This window comes from Mustelus asterias, chromosome 5 (assembly GCF_964213995.1).
Source record: "Mustelus asterias chromosome 5, sMusAst1.hap1.1, whole genome shotgun sequence".
NCBI lineage: Eukaryota > Metazoa > Chordata > Chondrichthyes > Carcharhiniformes > Triakidae > Mustelus > Mustelus asterias.
In genome coordinates this window covers 147,826,226-147,842,691 of record NC_135805.1, presented here as the reverse complement: position 1 = coordinate 147,842,691, position 16,466 = coordinate 147,826,226, and the positions used below count along the sequence as shown (strand labels likewise).

The 16,466-nt window shown below is 47.2% G+C and overlaps 1 long non-coding RNA gene across 1 annotated transcript in view; it reads left to right on the top strand.

Annotated features, from left to right (window-relative positions):
• The window catches only part of LOC144493908 (uncharacterized), a 37,114-nt gene that overhangs the window by 15,431 nt on the left and 5,217 nt on the right, over nucleotides 1–16,466 (top strand). Inside the window, exons 2-3 of the long non-coding RNA XR_013497807.1 lie at nucleotides 8,827–9,745; nucleotides 14,833–15,046. This is a non-coding gene — a long non-coding RNA (uncharacterized LOC144493908). The remainder of the gene's footprint in view (nucleotides 1–8,826; nucleotides 9,746–14,832; nucleotides 15,047–16,466) is intronic.

Below are 16,466 nucleotides of genomic sequence, written 5' to 3'. Positions count from 1 at the left end.
CTTTATCCGAGAGAGACAGCACCACCAACTTTTCACACAGTATCCGAGAGAGAGAGCACCACCACATTATCACACTGTATCTGAGAGAAACAGCACCACCACATTGTCACACTGTATCCGAGAGAGAGAGCACCACCACATTGTCACACTGTATCTGGGAGAGACAGCACCACCACATTGTCACACTGTATCCAAGAGAGACAGCACCACCACCACATTATCACACTGTATCTGAGAGAAACAGCACCACCACATTGTCACACTGTATCCGAGAGAAACAGCACCGCCACATTGTCACACTGTATCCGAGAGAAACAGCACCGCCACATTATCACACTGTATCCGAGAGAGAGAGCACCACTACATTATCACACTGTATCCGAGAGAGACAGCACCACCACATTGTCACACTGTATCCGAGAGAAACAGCACCACCTCATTATCACACTGTATCTGTGAGAGACAGCACCACCACATTGTCACACTGTATCGGAGAGAGACAGCACCACCACATTGTCACACTGTATCCAAGAGAGACAGCACCACCACATTGTCACACTGTATCCGAGAGAGACAGCACCACCACATTGTCACACTGTATCTGGGAGAGACAGCACCACCACATTGTCACACTGCATCCGAGAGAGACAGCACCACCACATTGTCACACTGTATCCGAGAGAGACAGCACCACCACATTGTCACAGTGTATCTGGGAGAGACAGCACCACCGCATTGTCACACTGTATCCGAGAGAGACAGCACCACCGCGTGGTCAGACTGTATACGAGAGAGACTGCACCACCTCATTGTCACAGTGTATCTGGGAGAGACAGCACCACCACATTGTCACACTGTATCTGGGAGAGACAGCACCACCGCATTGTCACACTGTATCCGAGAGAGACAGCACCATCACATTGTCACACTGTATCCGAGAGAGACAGCACCACCACATTATCACACTGTATCCGAGAGAAACAGCACCACCACATTGTCACACTGTATCTGGGAGAGACAGCACCACCACATTGTCACACTGTATCCGAGAGAAACAGCACCACCACATTGTCACACTGTATCCGAGAGAGACAGCACCACTGCATTGTCACACTGTATCCGAGAGAGACAGCACCACCTCATTGTCACAGTGTATCTAGGAGAGACAGCACCACCGCATTGTCACACTGTATCCGAGAGAGACAGCACCACCACATTGTCACAGTGTATCTGGGAGAGACAGCACCACCACATTGTCACACTGTATCCGAGAGAGACAGCACCACCGCATTATCACACTGTATCCGAGAGAGACAGCACCACCACATTGTCACACTGTATCCGAGAGAGACAGCACCACCGCATTATCACACTGTATCCGAGAGAGACAGCACTGCCACATTGTCACACTGTATCCGAGAGAGACAGCACCACCGCATTTTCACACTGTATCCGAGGGAGACAGCACCACCACATTGTCACTCTGTATCTGTGAGAGACAGCACCACCACATTGTCACACTGTATCTGGGAGAGACAGCACCACCACATTGTCACACTGTATCCGAGAGAGACAGCACCACCGCATTATCACACTGTATCTGGGAGAGACAGCACCACCACATTGTCACACTGTATCCGAGAGAGACAGCACCACCACATTGTCAATCTGTATCCGAGAGAGACAGCACCACCGCATTGTCACACTGTATCCGAGAGAGACAGCACCACCACATTGTCACAGTGTATCTGGGAGAGACAGCACCACCACATTGTCACAGTGTATCCGAGAGAGACAGCACCACCACATTGTCACACTGTATCCGAGAGAGACAGCACCACCGCATTTTCACACTGTATCCGAGGGAGACAGCACCACCACATTGTCACTCTGTATCTGTGAGAGACAGCACCACCACATTGTCACACTGTATCTGGGAGAGACAGCACCACCACATTGTCACACTGTATCCGAGAGAGACAGCACCACCGCATTATCACACTGTATCTGGGAGAGACAGCACCACCACATTGTCACAGTGTATCTGGGAGAGACAGCACCACCACATTGTCACACTGTATCCGAGAGAGACAGCACCACCGCATTATCACACTGTATCTGGGAGAGACAGCACCACCACATTGTCACACTGTATCCGAGAGAGACAGCACCACCGCATTATCACACTGTATCCGAGAGAGACAGCACCACCACATTGTCAATCTGTATCCGAGAGAGACAGCACCACCGCATTGTCACACTGTATCCGAGAGAGACAGCACCACCACATTGTCACAGTGTATCTGGGAGAGACAGCACCACCACATTGTCACAGTGTATCCGAGAGAGACAGCACCACCACATTGTCACACTGTATCTGGGAGAGACAGCACCACCACATTGTCACACTGTATCTGGGAGAGACAGCACCACCACATTGTCACACTGTATCCGAGAGAGACAGCACCACCGCATTATCACACTGTATCCGAGAGAGACAGCACCACCACATTGTCACAGTGTATCTGGGAGAGACAGCACCACCATATTGTCACAGTGTATCTGGGAGAGACAGCACCACCACATTGTCACAGTGTATCCGAGAGAGACAGCACCACCACATTGTCACAGTGTATCCGAGAGAGACAGCACCACCACATTGTCACACTGTATCTGAGAGAGACAGCACCACCATATTGTCACAGTGTATCTGGGAGAGACAGCACCACCACATTGTCACAGTGTATCTGAGAGAGACAGCACCACCACATTGTCACACTGTATCCGAGAGAGACAGCACCACCACATTGTCACACTGTATCCGAGAGAGACAGCACCACCACATTGTCACACTGTATCCAAGAGAGACAGCACCACCACCACATTATCACACTGTATCTGAGAGAAACAGCACCACCACATTGTCACACTGTATCCGAGAGAAACAGCACCGCCACATTATCACACTGTATCCGAGAGAGACAGCACCACCACATTGTCACACTGTATCCGAGAGAAACAGCACCACCTCATTATCACACTGTATCTGTGAGAGACAGCACCACCACATTGTCACAGTGTATCCGAGAGAGACAGCACCACCACATTGTCACACTGTATCCGAGAGAGACAGCACCAGCACATTGTCACACTGTATCCGAGAGAGAGAGCACCACCACATTGTCACACTGTATCCGAGAGAGACAGCACCACCACATTGTCACACTGTATCCGAGAGAGACAGCACCAGCACATTGTCACACTGTATCCGAGAGAGAGAGCACCACCACATTGTCACACTGTATCCGAGAGAGACAGCACCACCACATTGTCACACTGTATCCGAGAGAGACAGCACCACCACATTGTCACACTGTATCAGAGAGAGACAGCACCAGCACATTGTCACACTGTATCCAAGAGAAACAGCACCACCTCATTATCACACTGTATCGGAGAGAGACAGCACCAGCACATTGTCACACTGTATCCGAGAGAGAGAGCACCACCACATTGTCACACTGTATCCAAGAGAGACAACACCACCACATTGTCACACTGTATCGGAGAGAGACAGCACCACCACATTGTCACACTGTATCGGAGAGAGACAGCACCACCACATTGTCACACTGTATCCGAGAGAGACAGCACCACCACATTGTCACACTGTATCCGAGAGAGACAGCACCACCGCATTATCACACTGTACCTGGGAGAGACAGCACCACCACATTGTCACACTGTATCCGAGAGAGACAGCACTGCCACATTGTCAAACTGTATCAGAGAGAAACAGCGCCACCACATTATCACACTGTACCTGGGAGAGACAGCACCACCAACTTGTCACACTGTATCTGGGAGAGACAGCACCACCACATTGTCACACTGTATCTGGGAGAGACAGCACCACCACATTGTCACACTGTATCCGAGAGAGACAGCACCACCACATTGTCACACTGTATCCGAGAGAGACAGCACCACCACATTGTCACAGTGTATCTGGGAGAGACAGCACCACCACATTGTCACACTGTATCCGAGAGAGACAGCACCACCGCGTGGTCAGACTGTATACGAGAGAGACTGCACCACCTCATTGTCACAGTGTATCTGGGAGAGACAGCACCACCACATTGTCACACTGTATCCGAGAGAGACAGCACCACCGCGTGGTCAGACTGTATACGAGAGAGACAGCACCACCACATTGTCACACTGTATCTGGGAGAGACAGCACCACCACATTGTCACACTGTATCCGAGAGAGACAGCACCACCACATTATCACACTGTATCCGAGAGAGACAGCACCACCGCGTGGTCACACTGTATCCGAGAGAGACAGCACCACCACATTGTCACACTGTATCCGAGAGAGACAGCACCACCACATTATCACACTGTATCCGAGAGAAACAGCACCACCACATTGTCACACTGTATCTGGGAGAGACATCACCACTGCATTGTCACACTGTATCCGAGAGAGACAGCACCACCTCATTGTCACAGTGTATCTGGGAGAGACAGCACCACCGCATTGTCACACTGTATCCGAGAGAGACAGCACCACCACATTGTCACACTGTATCCGAGAGAGACAGCACCACCGCATTATCACACTGTATCCGAGAGAGACAGCACCACCGCATTGTCACACTGTATCCGAGAGAGACAGCACCACCGCATTATCACACTGTATCCGAAAGAGACAGCACCACCACATTGTCACACTGTATCCGAGAGAGACAGCACCACCACATTGTCACACTGTATCCGAGAGAGACAGCACCACCACATTGTCACACTGTCTCCGAGAGAGACAGCACCACTGCATTATCACACTGTATCCGAAAGAGACAGCACTGCCACATTGTCACACTGTATCCGAGAGAGACAGCACCACCGCATTATCACACTGTATCCGAGAGAGACAGCACCACCGCATTATCACACTGTATCCGAAAGAGACAGCACTGCCACATTGTCACACTGTATCCGAGAGAGACAGCACCACCGCATTTTCACACTGTATCCGAGAGAGACAGCACCACCACATTGTCACACTGTATCCGAGAGAGACAGCACCACTGCATTATCACACTGTATCCGAAAGAGACAGCACTGCCACATTGTCACACTGTATCCGAGAGAGACAGCACCACCGCATTTTCACACTGTATCCGAGAGAGACAGCACCACCACATTGTCACACTGTATCCGAGAGAGACAGCACCACCACATTGTCACACTGTATCCGAGAGAGACAGCACCACCACATTGTCACTCTGTATCTGTGAGAGACAGCACTGCCACATTGTCACACTGTATCCGAGAGAGACAGCACCACCACATTGTCACACTGTATCTGGGAGAGACAGCACCACCACATTGTCAATCTGTATCCGAGAGAGACAGCACCACCGCATTGTCACACTGTATCCGAGAGAGACAGCACCACCACATTGTCACACTGTATCCGAGAGAGACAGCACCACCACATTGTCACACTGTATCTGGGAGAGACAGCACCACCACATTGTCACACTGTATCTGGGAGAGACAGCACCACCGCATTGTCACACTGTATCCGAGAGAGACAGCACCACCACATTGTCACAGTGTATCCGAGAGAGACAGCACTGCCACATTGTCACACTGTATCTGGGAGAGACAGCACCACCACATTGTCACACTGTATCCGAGAGAGACAACACCACCACACTGTCAGTGTATCTGGGAGAGACAGCACCACCACATTGTCACACTGTATCCGAGAGAGACAGCACCACCGCATTGTCAGACTGTATCCGAGAGAGACTGCACCACCTCATTGTCACAGTGTATCTGGGAGAGACAGCACTGCCACATTGTCACACTGTATCCGAGAGAGACAGCACCACCACATTGTCACACTGTATCAGAGAGAGACAGCACCACCACATTGTCACACTGTATCTGGGAGAGACAGCACCACCGCATTATCACATTGTATCCGAGAGAGACAGCACCACCACATTGTCACACTGTATCAGAGAGAGACAGCACCACCACATTGTCACACTGTATCTGGGAGAGACAGCACCACCACATTGTCACACTGTATCTGGGAGAGACAGCACCACCGCATTGTCACACTGTATCCGAGAGAGACAGCACTGCCACATTGTCACACTGTATCTGGGAGAGACAGCACCACCACATTGTCACACTGTATCCGAGAGAGACAACACCACCACACTGTCAGTGTATCTGGGAGAGACAGCACCACCACATTGTCACACTGTATCCGAGAGAGACAGCACCACCGCATTGTCAGACTGTATCCGAGAGAGACTGCACCACCTCATTGTCACAGTGTATCTGGGAGAGACAGCACTGCCACATTGTCACACTGTATCCGAGAGAGACAGCACCACCACATTGTCACACTGTATCAGAGAGAGACAGCACCACCACATTGTCACACTGTATCTGGGAGAGACAGCACCACCGCATTATCACATTGTATCCGAGAGAGACAGCACCACCACATTGTCACACTGTATCTGGGAGAGACAGCACCACCACATTGTCACACTGTATCCGAGAGAGACAGCACCACCGCATTGTCAGACTGTATCCGAGAGAGACTGCACCACCTCATTGTCACAGTGTATCTGGGAGAGACAGCACTGCCACATTGTCACACTGTATCCGAGAGAGACAGCACCACCACATTGTCACACTGTATCAGAGAGAGACAGCACCACCACATTGTCACACTGTATCTGGGAGAGACAGCACCACCGCATTATCACATTGTATCCGAGAGAGACAGCACCACCACATTGTCACACTGTATCAGAGAGAGACAGCACCACCGCATTATCACACTGTATCCGAGAGAGACAGCACTGCCACATTGTCACACTGTATCCGAGAGAGACAGCACTGCCACATTGTCACACTGTATCAGAGAGAGACAGCACCACCGCATTATCACACTGTATCCGAGAGAGACAGCACCACCGCATTATCACACTGTATCCGAGAGAGACAGCACCACCACATTGTCACACTGTATCCGAGAGAGACAGCACCACCGCATTATCACACTGTATCCGAGAGAGACAGCACCACCACATTGTCACACTGTATCCGAGAGAGACAGCACCACCACATTGTCACACTGTATCCGAGAGAGACAGCACCACCGCATTGTCAGACTGTATCCGAGAGAGACTGCACCACCTCATTGTCACAGTGTATCTGGGAGAGACAGCACCACCGCATTATCACACTGTATCCGAGAGAGACAGCACCACCACATTGTCACACTGTATCAGAGAGAGACAGCACCACCGCATTATCACACTGTATCCGAGAGAGACAGCACTGCCACATTGTCACACTGTATCCGAGAGAGACAGCACCACCGCATTATCACACTGTATCCGAGAGAGACAGCACCACCACATTGTCACACTGTATCAGAGAGAGACAGCACCACCGCATTATCACACTGTATCCGAGAGAGACAGCACTGCCACATTGTCACACTGTATCCGAGAGAGACAGCACCACCGCATTATCACACTGTATCCGAGAGAGACAGCACCACCACATTGTCACACTGTATCTGGGAGAGACAGCACCACCACATTGTCACACTGTATCCGAGAGAGACAGCACCACCGCATTATCACACTGTGTCTGGGAGAGACAGCACCACCACATTGTCACACTGTATCCAAGAGAGACAGCACCACCGCATTGTTACACTGTATACGAGAGAGATAGCACCACAACATTGTCACACTGTATCTGTGAGAGACAGCACCACCACATTGTCACACTGTATCTGGGAGAGACAGCACCACCACATTGTCACACTGTATCTGTGAGAGACAGCACCACCACATTGTCACACTGTATCTGGGAGAGACAGCACCACCACATTGTCACACTGTATCCGAGAGAGACAGCACCACCGCATTATCACACTGTGTCTGGGAGAGACAGCACCACCACATTGTCACACTGTATCCAAGAGAGACAGCACCACCGCATTGTCACAATGTATCCGAGAGAGACAGCACCACAACATTGTCACACTGTATCCGAGAGAGACAGCACCACCACATTGTCACACTGTATCCGAGAGAGACAGCACCACCACATTGTCACACTGATCCGAGAGAGACAGCACCACCGCATTGTCAGACTGTATCCGAGAGAGACAGCACCACCTCATTGTCACAGTGTATCTGGGAGAGACAGCACCACCGCATTATCACACTGTATCCGAGAGAGACAGCACCACCACATTGTCACACTGTATCCGAGAGAGACAGCACCACCGCATTATCACACAGTATCCGAGAGAGACAGCACCACCACATTGTCACACTGTATCCGAGAGAGACAGCACCACCGCATTATCACACAGTATCCGAGAGAGACAGCACTGCCACATTGTCACACTGTATCCGAGAGAGACAACACCACCGCATTATCACACTGTATCTGGGAGAGACAACACCACCACATTGTCACACTGTATCAGAGAGAAACAGCGCCACCACATTATCACACTGTATCTGGGAGAGACAGCACCACCACATTATCACACTGTATCCGAGAGAGACAGCACCACCACATTGTCACACTGTATCCGAGAGAGACAGCACCACCGCATTGTCACACTGTATCTGGGAGAGACAGTGACAGTGATGTCCCACAGTCAGCAGTTAATGCAGTAAGCCAAGGTGTTATGTAACTTTTTAAAATATACAATAACTTTGTAACGATGTAACCATTTCTTATTCCTTCCAGATTTATCAATATAGACATGTGTTGGCGTAACCCTGTGTGTGGCATCTGTCTCGTAGTGGTAAGATGAAACATCAAGATAAATGGACTGTGGCTGCAGGTGTGTGAGGAGCTCTGCTGAACTGCACTGTCAACTCAAAACACAAAGCATGATGGTTAATTCAGTCAAGCAGCTTTGCTAGGAACAACAACATTCTGCAAAATGACTGAAACTGTAAGAGGACTCATACCAAGGAACACAAACAAACTGAGCTTCATTAATGGGGCAAAAATGTGCTGCTTTCTCCCAGTTCTGGAGATGGATGATGATACTGGAGATGACAAAATGGAGTCGAGCTACCTTGTGGTACTTCAAGTCTGACTGTCAAATGGGGCTCAGCCAGGGAACATCTGCAATGACACGGAGATGAGAAGAGATGCATTTAAGAACAGTTCAATGCACTAAAAACATGCTTTACCTGACATGGCAAAGGACCATAGCAAAACAAGTAGAACAAAAGAGCCCACAGAACCATTGTGGCTGCAGTGGTTCAAACAATTTTGCAAGTTACTCAATCATATCCTTACAGTGCAGAAGGAGGCCATTCAGCCCATCGAGCCTGCACCGACAACAATCCCATGCAGGCCCTATCCCCATGAATCCACATTTACCCTGCTAATCCCCCTGATATTAAGGGGCAGTTTACCATGGCCAATCCATCTAACCTGCACATCTTTGGACTGAGGGAGGAAATCAGAGCAGCTGGAGGAAACTCACACAGATCTCGGGAGAATGTGCAAACTCCACACAGTTACCCAAGACCGGAATTGAACCCGGGTCCCTGACACTGAGACAGCAGTGCCACCGTGCTGCACACAGAAGATTTTGTCATTGAATCGGCCATTGAGACAGTTCGTAGCACACAGGGATGCAAAACAAAAGGTATTGTTATGAGTACACAGTGTTGCTTAATAAAGGTGTTATCACCTTTGGTGAGACTTCATCCAAGTTGCTGTGTTAGTTTTAGCCAGAGTATAGAGTAAGGACCAGGTAATGGGTTTTACGATGTCACTGACACCAAGACAGATGTAGCTTTAGTCTTTCAATTATGAATGCCACTATTTATATTATTCATTCAGATGATGAATCCTGGGAGAACGTAGTCACCATATTCATGCATATTAAATTCAAAAAAAGTAATATCAGATTGTAAAGACAACAATTGGAACAAATGATAAAGAAACAGTGACACTCACAAGTTTGTACTTAAGAACCAACTGTGTATGAACCCATCTTTAAATCAATTTTTCAGTTCAATGGGAAAATAAGTCAATAATTTGAAAAGCCAACGCTAAACTCGGTTGTATGTTTCGTGCAAAATGTTGATGAACCTATTTTGCCAACTTGAAGTTATGAGTGGTAAATTCTGGGAAGGCGGGACTGAGATGAGGAGAGATTGAGCATTTTTTTTTGTTATTTATTTGTGGGAATTTGGGTGTAGCTGGCTGGACTTATATTTGTTGACCATCCCTAGTTGCCCTTGAACTGAGTGGCTTGCTTGGCCATTTCAGAGATCAGTCAACCACATTACTGTGGCTCTGGAGTCACATGCCAGACCATGAATGGATGGCAGATTTCCTTCCCTAAAGGATATTCTTGATTTGATTTATTGTTGTCACATTGTGTTAGTATACAGTGAAAATAATTGTTTATTGCACACTATCCAGATAAAGCATACTGTTCATAGAGAAGGAAAGGAGAGCGTGCAGAATGTAGTGTTACAGTCATAGCTGTGGTGTAAAGAAAGATCAACTTAATGCAATGTAGGTCTATTCAAAAGTCTGATGGCAGCAAGGAAGAAGCTATTCGTGAGTCGGTTGGTATTTGTCCTCAGACTTTTGTGTCTTTTGCCTGACGGAAGAAAGTGGAAAAGAGTGTATCCAGGGAACATGTGGTCCTTAATTTTGCTCGTTGCTTTTCTGAGACAGTGGCAAGTGTAGACGGCGTCAATGGGTGGGAGGCTGGTTTGAGTGATGGACTGGGCTTACTTCACAACACTTTGTAATTTGTACGTGAACCAGATGGATTTTTGTTCCAACAATCGACAATGATGGTCACAGAGGTTTACAGCATGGAAACAGGCCCTTTGGCCCAACTTGTCCATGCCGCCCTTTTTTTTAAACCCCTAAGCTAGTCCCAATTGCCCGCATTAGGCCCATATCCCTCTCCACCAATCTTACCCATGTAACTGTCTAAACGCTTTTCAAAAGACAAAGTTGTACCAGTCTCTTCTACTACCTCTGGCAGCTTGTTCCAGACACTCACCACCCTCTGTGAACAAATTGCCCCTCTGGAGCCTTTTGTATCTCTCCCCTTTCACCTTAAACCTATGCCCTCCAGTTTTAGACTCCCCTACCTTTGGGAACAGATATTGACTATCTAGCTGATCTATGTCCCTCATTATTTTAGAGAACTCTATAAGATCACCCCTCAGCCTCCTACGCTCCAGAGAAAACAGTCCCAGTCTATCCAGCCTCCCCTTATAAATCAAACCATCAAGTCCTAGTAGCATCCTAGTAAATCTCTTCTGCACTCTTTATAGTTTAATAATATCCTTTCTATAATAGGGAGACCAGAACTGTACACAGTATTCCAAGTGTGGCCTTACCAATGTCTTGTACAACTTCAAGATGTCCCAACTCCTGTATTCAATGTTCTGACCAATGAAACCAAGCATGCTGAATGCCTTCTTCACCACACTGTCCACCTTTGACTCCACTTTCAAGGAGCTATGAATCTGTAGAGCTCTTTGTTCTGTAACTCTCCCCAGCGCACTACTATTAACTGAGTAAGTCCTGCCCTGGATCAATCTACCAAAATGCATCATCTCACATTTATCTAAATTAAATTCCATCTGCCATTCATCAGTCCACTGGCCCAATTGATCAAGACCTGATTGCAATCCGAGATAACCTGCTTCACTGTCCACTATGCCACCAATCTTGGTGTCATCTGCAAACTGACTAACCATGCCTCCTATATTCTCATCCAAATCGTTAATATAAATGACAAATAACAGTGGACCCAGCACCGATCCCTGAGGCACACCACTGATCACAGGCCTCCAGTTTGAAAAACAACCCTCTACAACCACCCTCTGGCTTCTGTCATCAAGCTGATTTTGTATCCATTTAGATACTTCACCCTGGATCCTGTAAGATTTAACCTCATGCAACAACCTACCATGCGGCACCTTGTCAAAGGTCTTGCTAAAGTCCATGTAGACAACATCAACTGCACTGCCCTCATCTGCCATTTTGGTTACCCCTTCAAAACACTCAGTCAAATTTGGAAGACATGATTCTCCACTCACAAAGCCATGCGGACTGTCCCTAATCAGTCCTTGCGTCTCTAAATGTCTTTAGATCCTGTCTCTCAAAATACCTTCCAACAACTTATCCATCACAGATGTGAGGCTCACCGGCCTGTAGTTCCCAGGCTTTTCCCCGCGGCCCTTTTTAAACAAAGGCACAACGTTTGCCACTCTCCAATCTTCAGGCATCTCACCTGTGACTGTCGATGATTCAAATATTTCTGCTAGGGAACCCGCAATTTCCTCTCTAGCCTCCCACAATGTCCTGGGATGCACTTCTTCAGGTCCCGGGGATTTATCTATCTTGATGCACTTTAAGACTTCCAACAGCTCCTTCTCTGTAATATGTACACTCCTCAAAACATCACTATTTATTTCCCCAAGTTCCCTAACATCCATGCTTTTCTCAACAGTGAATACTGATGAGAAATATTCATTTAGGATCTCGCCCATCTCTTGTGGATCTGCACATAGATGACCTTGTTGATCCTTAAGAGGACCTACTTTCTCCCTAGTTATACTTTTGGCCTTTATGTATTTGTAGAAGCTCTTTGGATTCTCCTTTGCCTTATCTGCCAAAACAATCTTGTGTCCCTTTTTGCCCTCCTGATTTCTCTCTTAACTCTACTCCTACACCCTCTATACTCTGCCATAGAAATAGGACAGCTATCCGATTTTAACTAATCTAGCAGTGATACTCCAGCACAGATTAGAGAAGAAGAGAAACAACATTAGTAATAGTCATATCGATTTCTATAGTTCCTTTTATATACTGAAATACTCCAAAGCGCTGGACGTGAAGTGAAATGTGACACCAAGTCAATAAAGGCTGTTTTAATAAAAGCTTCCTAATTTGGCCATGGAACTGCTACTGGAGTGAAGCATTCTGTCCTCACATTTATGCCAAAGTATAAAAACTGATCTGACTTCATATTATACCTTGGGGTTCTAAGACACTGACACTATCTCTCTCTCCCTCTTCCCTCTTGTGCTGTTTCTCATTGCATCAATGACTAGAGGGTGTTTAAAAAAAAATACAGAAATGCATCTTTACTTTTGGAAAATTAATTGGTGCTAAGAGGTGCCCTCAAATGAATTTGAGATTAATCAGCAACAAAACATAGAAATTCGAATCATAGACTCCCCACAGTGCAGAAGGAGGCCATTTGGCCCATCAAGCCTGCACTGACAACAATCCCAACCAGGCCATATCCCCATAGACCCAGGTATTTACCCTGCTAATGCCCTGACATTGGGCGCAATTTAGCCTGGCCAATTTACCTAACCGTACATCTTTGGACTGTGGGATGAAAACGGAGCACCCGGAAGAAACCCTCGTAGACACAGCAAGAATGTACAAACTCTGCACAGATAGTCACCCAAGACTGGAATTGAACCTGGGTCCCTGGCACCCTTAAAAACAATGGTCATCGTTAGATTTTTATTCGCAGATTTTTATTGAATTCAAATTTCACCTTCTGATGTGGTGGGATTCAAAACTGGCTCCTCAAAAGCATTATGCTACCCCACTGTATCACTAGTCCAGTGACAATACCACTGCACCACCACTACCTCTGATCAACTAATTAAATAAAAGCCCAAAGAGCTAGATTGTAATGAGTGTCGAAAAGAAGAAAATAGTATTGGGGGGCAGACAGCTGTAGGAAGGCAAGTCTGCAGTTTTCTCTTCAGGAAATTAGAGTCATATGGGTCAACCCTAACCAGTCATTATAGCAGAGATTGCAGAGTCAGTGTGCATCTACATTAGACTGTCTTAATAACACTGACACAAAGGATTAGGGAGTGGGATATGCCGTGTCTGTCCAACTATGTGCAAAAAAAACCTGCATTGATATGGAGCATCTGAGAGTGAAAACAATACAATATTGATTTTCTTAACAAATCTCAGTGACACAGTAACACAGTGACAATGTTACCTAGTCTTAACTGTGAATCACATTTTGTCACATTGTTCCAGTGATTGACAAATGAAGTATGTACATTTCTACTCACTGTAGCATTTTAAAATTGCCATTCTGTACACACAAACGGCTCAGATAGTACTTCAGCCTTATCTTTTGCACTGATGTGCTGGGCTTCTCCATCATTGAGGATGGGGATATTGGTGGAGCCTCCTCCTTCAGTGAGTTGTTTAATTTTCCACCACCATTCCCGATTGGATGTGGAAGGACTGCAGAGATTAGATCTGATCCGTTGGTTGTGGGATCACTTAGCTCTGTCAGTTCAGCATAACCTACTTGCTCTTGTACTCTATTCCTCTATTAATAAAGCCCAGGTTACTGTATGCTTTATTAACTGCCCGCTCCACCAGTCCTGCCACCTTCAGTGACCTATACTCATATACAGCCAACTCCCCCGACACTTACCCACACAGTGAAACATTGAGTGATTGCTGAAACATTAATTTCAATAATATTAAAAGAGGCAAATTGGCCTTTCTCGGATGCCTCATGATATTTTAAAAGTTAAATGTTCTGCAAGATGCAAATGTTATTTGAACAGTGTTGAACACAGGCCTGGGGACAAGGAATGTATAATATTATATGTACATATAATTCTAGACCCTATTTCTCCACGGGACATTGATGGGAGTAAACTCACTGGTCTAGTCTCGCTTTCTCACCCCCGCCTCCAGCTCGGCCCTTGGTGGCGGTCAAATGCTGCTTCAGCCCTCAGGAGCTCCCGAGATATCAGCAGCCCAGCGGAGAAGCAAGCAGCGAGTGTCCTGAAAGGGGCACATCCATTGTGCACCGTGCCTGCAGCAGGGTTGTCAGCGGATGTCAATGTATCAAAGTGTCTGGCTGCTTGTGAGCGCGGAGTCGGGGATGGGCTGGATCCGGAAGAAGGAGGTGAGTGTGGGGAGGGGAGAGGCCACTCAATCTGTGTTTGTGCGAGTCTGTATGTGAGTGTGACCATGTGTGTACGTGTGCACCTCCGTGTGTGTGGATCTGTGTACATTTTCGGAGTATTTTTTCGTCACTTTGAATGTTGTTGCTTTGTGTATTTGCTTACGAGTGTATTTGCGTTTGCTTTTTTTGTGAGTTTGTGTGTGTGTATTCCTGTGTGTAAGTTTGTGGCTGTATTGCGGTGTTGTGTGTGCATTTGTGTGTGTATTTCTGTGTGCTTATGAAGTTGTCTGTATGCATATTGGTGTGCATGTGATATGTTTTTTGAAGGGGAAATCATTTTTTTTAAAAATCCCGCTGTTTGCTTTTTCCCAAAACTTTACCGACTGTTCTCATTCAGTTTTAATCTCACTGAAGAAGTTCTGAAAGCATTGAAAACAGTAGCAGGAGTAGGCCATTCGGGCCCTGGAGCCTGATGTGCCATTCATTACGATCATGGCTGATCACTCTATCTCAGTGACCTATTCCCACTTTGCCCCTTATTCTTTGATCCACTTCGCCCAAGTGCTATATTTAGCTCCTTCTTGAAAACATACGCGGAGTGGGGGGGGCGGGTGCTGGGGGTGGGAGGCACGATTCTACGCCGCCGTGAAATGGAAAACCCCACTCGAGGTCAACGAACCTTTCCATGTGCTGCCCCTCACCCGCTCTGATTCCCATGGTGGATGGGGCAGTAAAATTCCAACCACAATGTTTTGACCTCAACTGCTTTCTGTAGTAGCGGATTCCACAGGCTAGCCACTCTCTGGGTGAAGAAATTTCTCCTCTTCCCATTCATAACTGGTTTACACCATCTCATGGACTGTGTCCACTGATTCTGAACACTTCCGCCATTGGGAGCTTCCTTCCTGAAACTACCCTGTCTAGCGCTGTTAGAATTTTTACAGGTTTCAATGAGATTCCCCATTCATTTTTTCTAAACTCCAGTGAATATAACCCTAACTGACTCAATCTCTCCTCATATGGACATGGAGAAGGATGCCTACAAAAAATGGCTTTGGATTGGGGGAAGGCAAATTTTATTGAAATAAGGCTGGATCTGGCCAAAGTTAACTGGGAGCAGCTCCTTGTGGGAAAGTCTACCATGGAGTGGTTTGGGGGAGGGGCATACAAAAAGGAAATGAGGAGAGCATAGATCCAACATGTTCCTTATAGGGGGAAATGCAGGAGCAAGATATTCAGGGAATCCTGGATGTCTAGGGCAATTCACGACTGGATGAGGAAGAAGAGAGAGACTTTTAGCAAGTCCAAAGGGAGCGATTCAACTGTGTCCCTCGAGGAAAATAGGAAGTTCAAGAAGGAACTTAAGAAATCAATTAGAAAAGCAGAAAGGGAGCATGAAAATGGACTTGCAAACAAGATG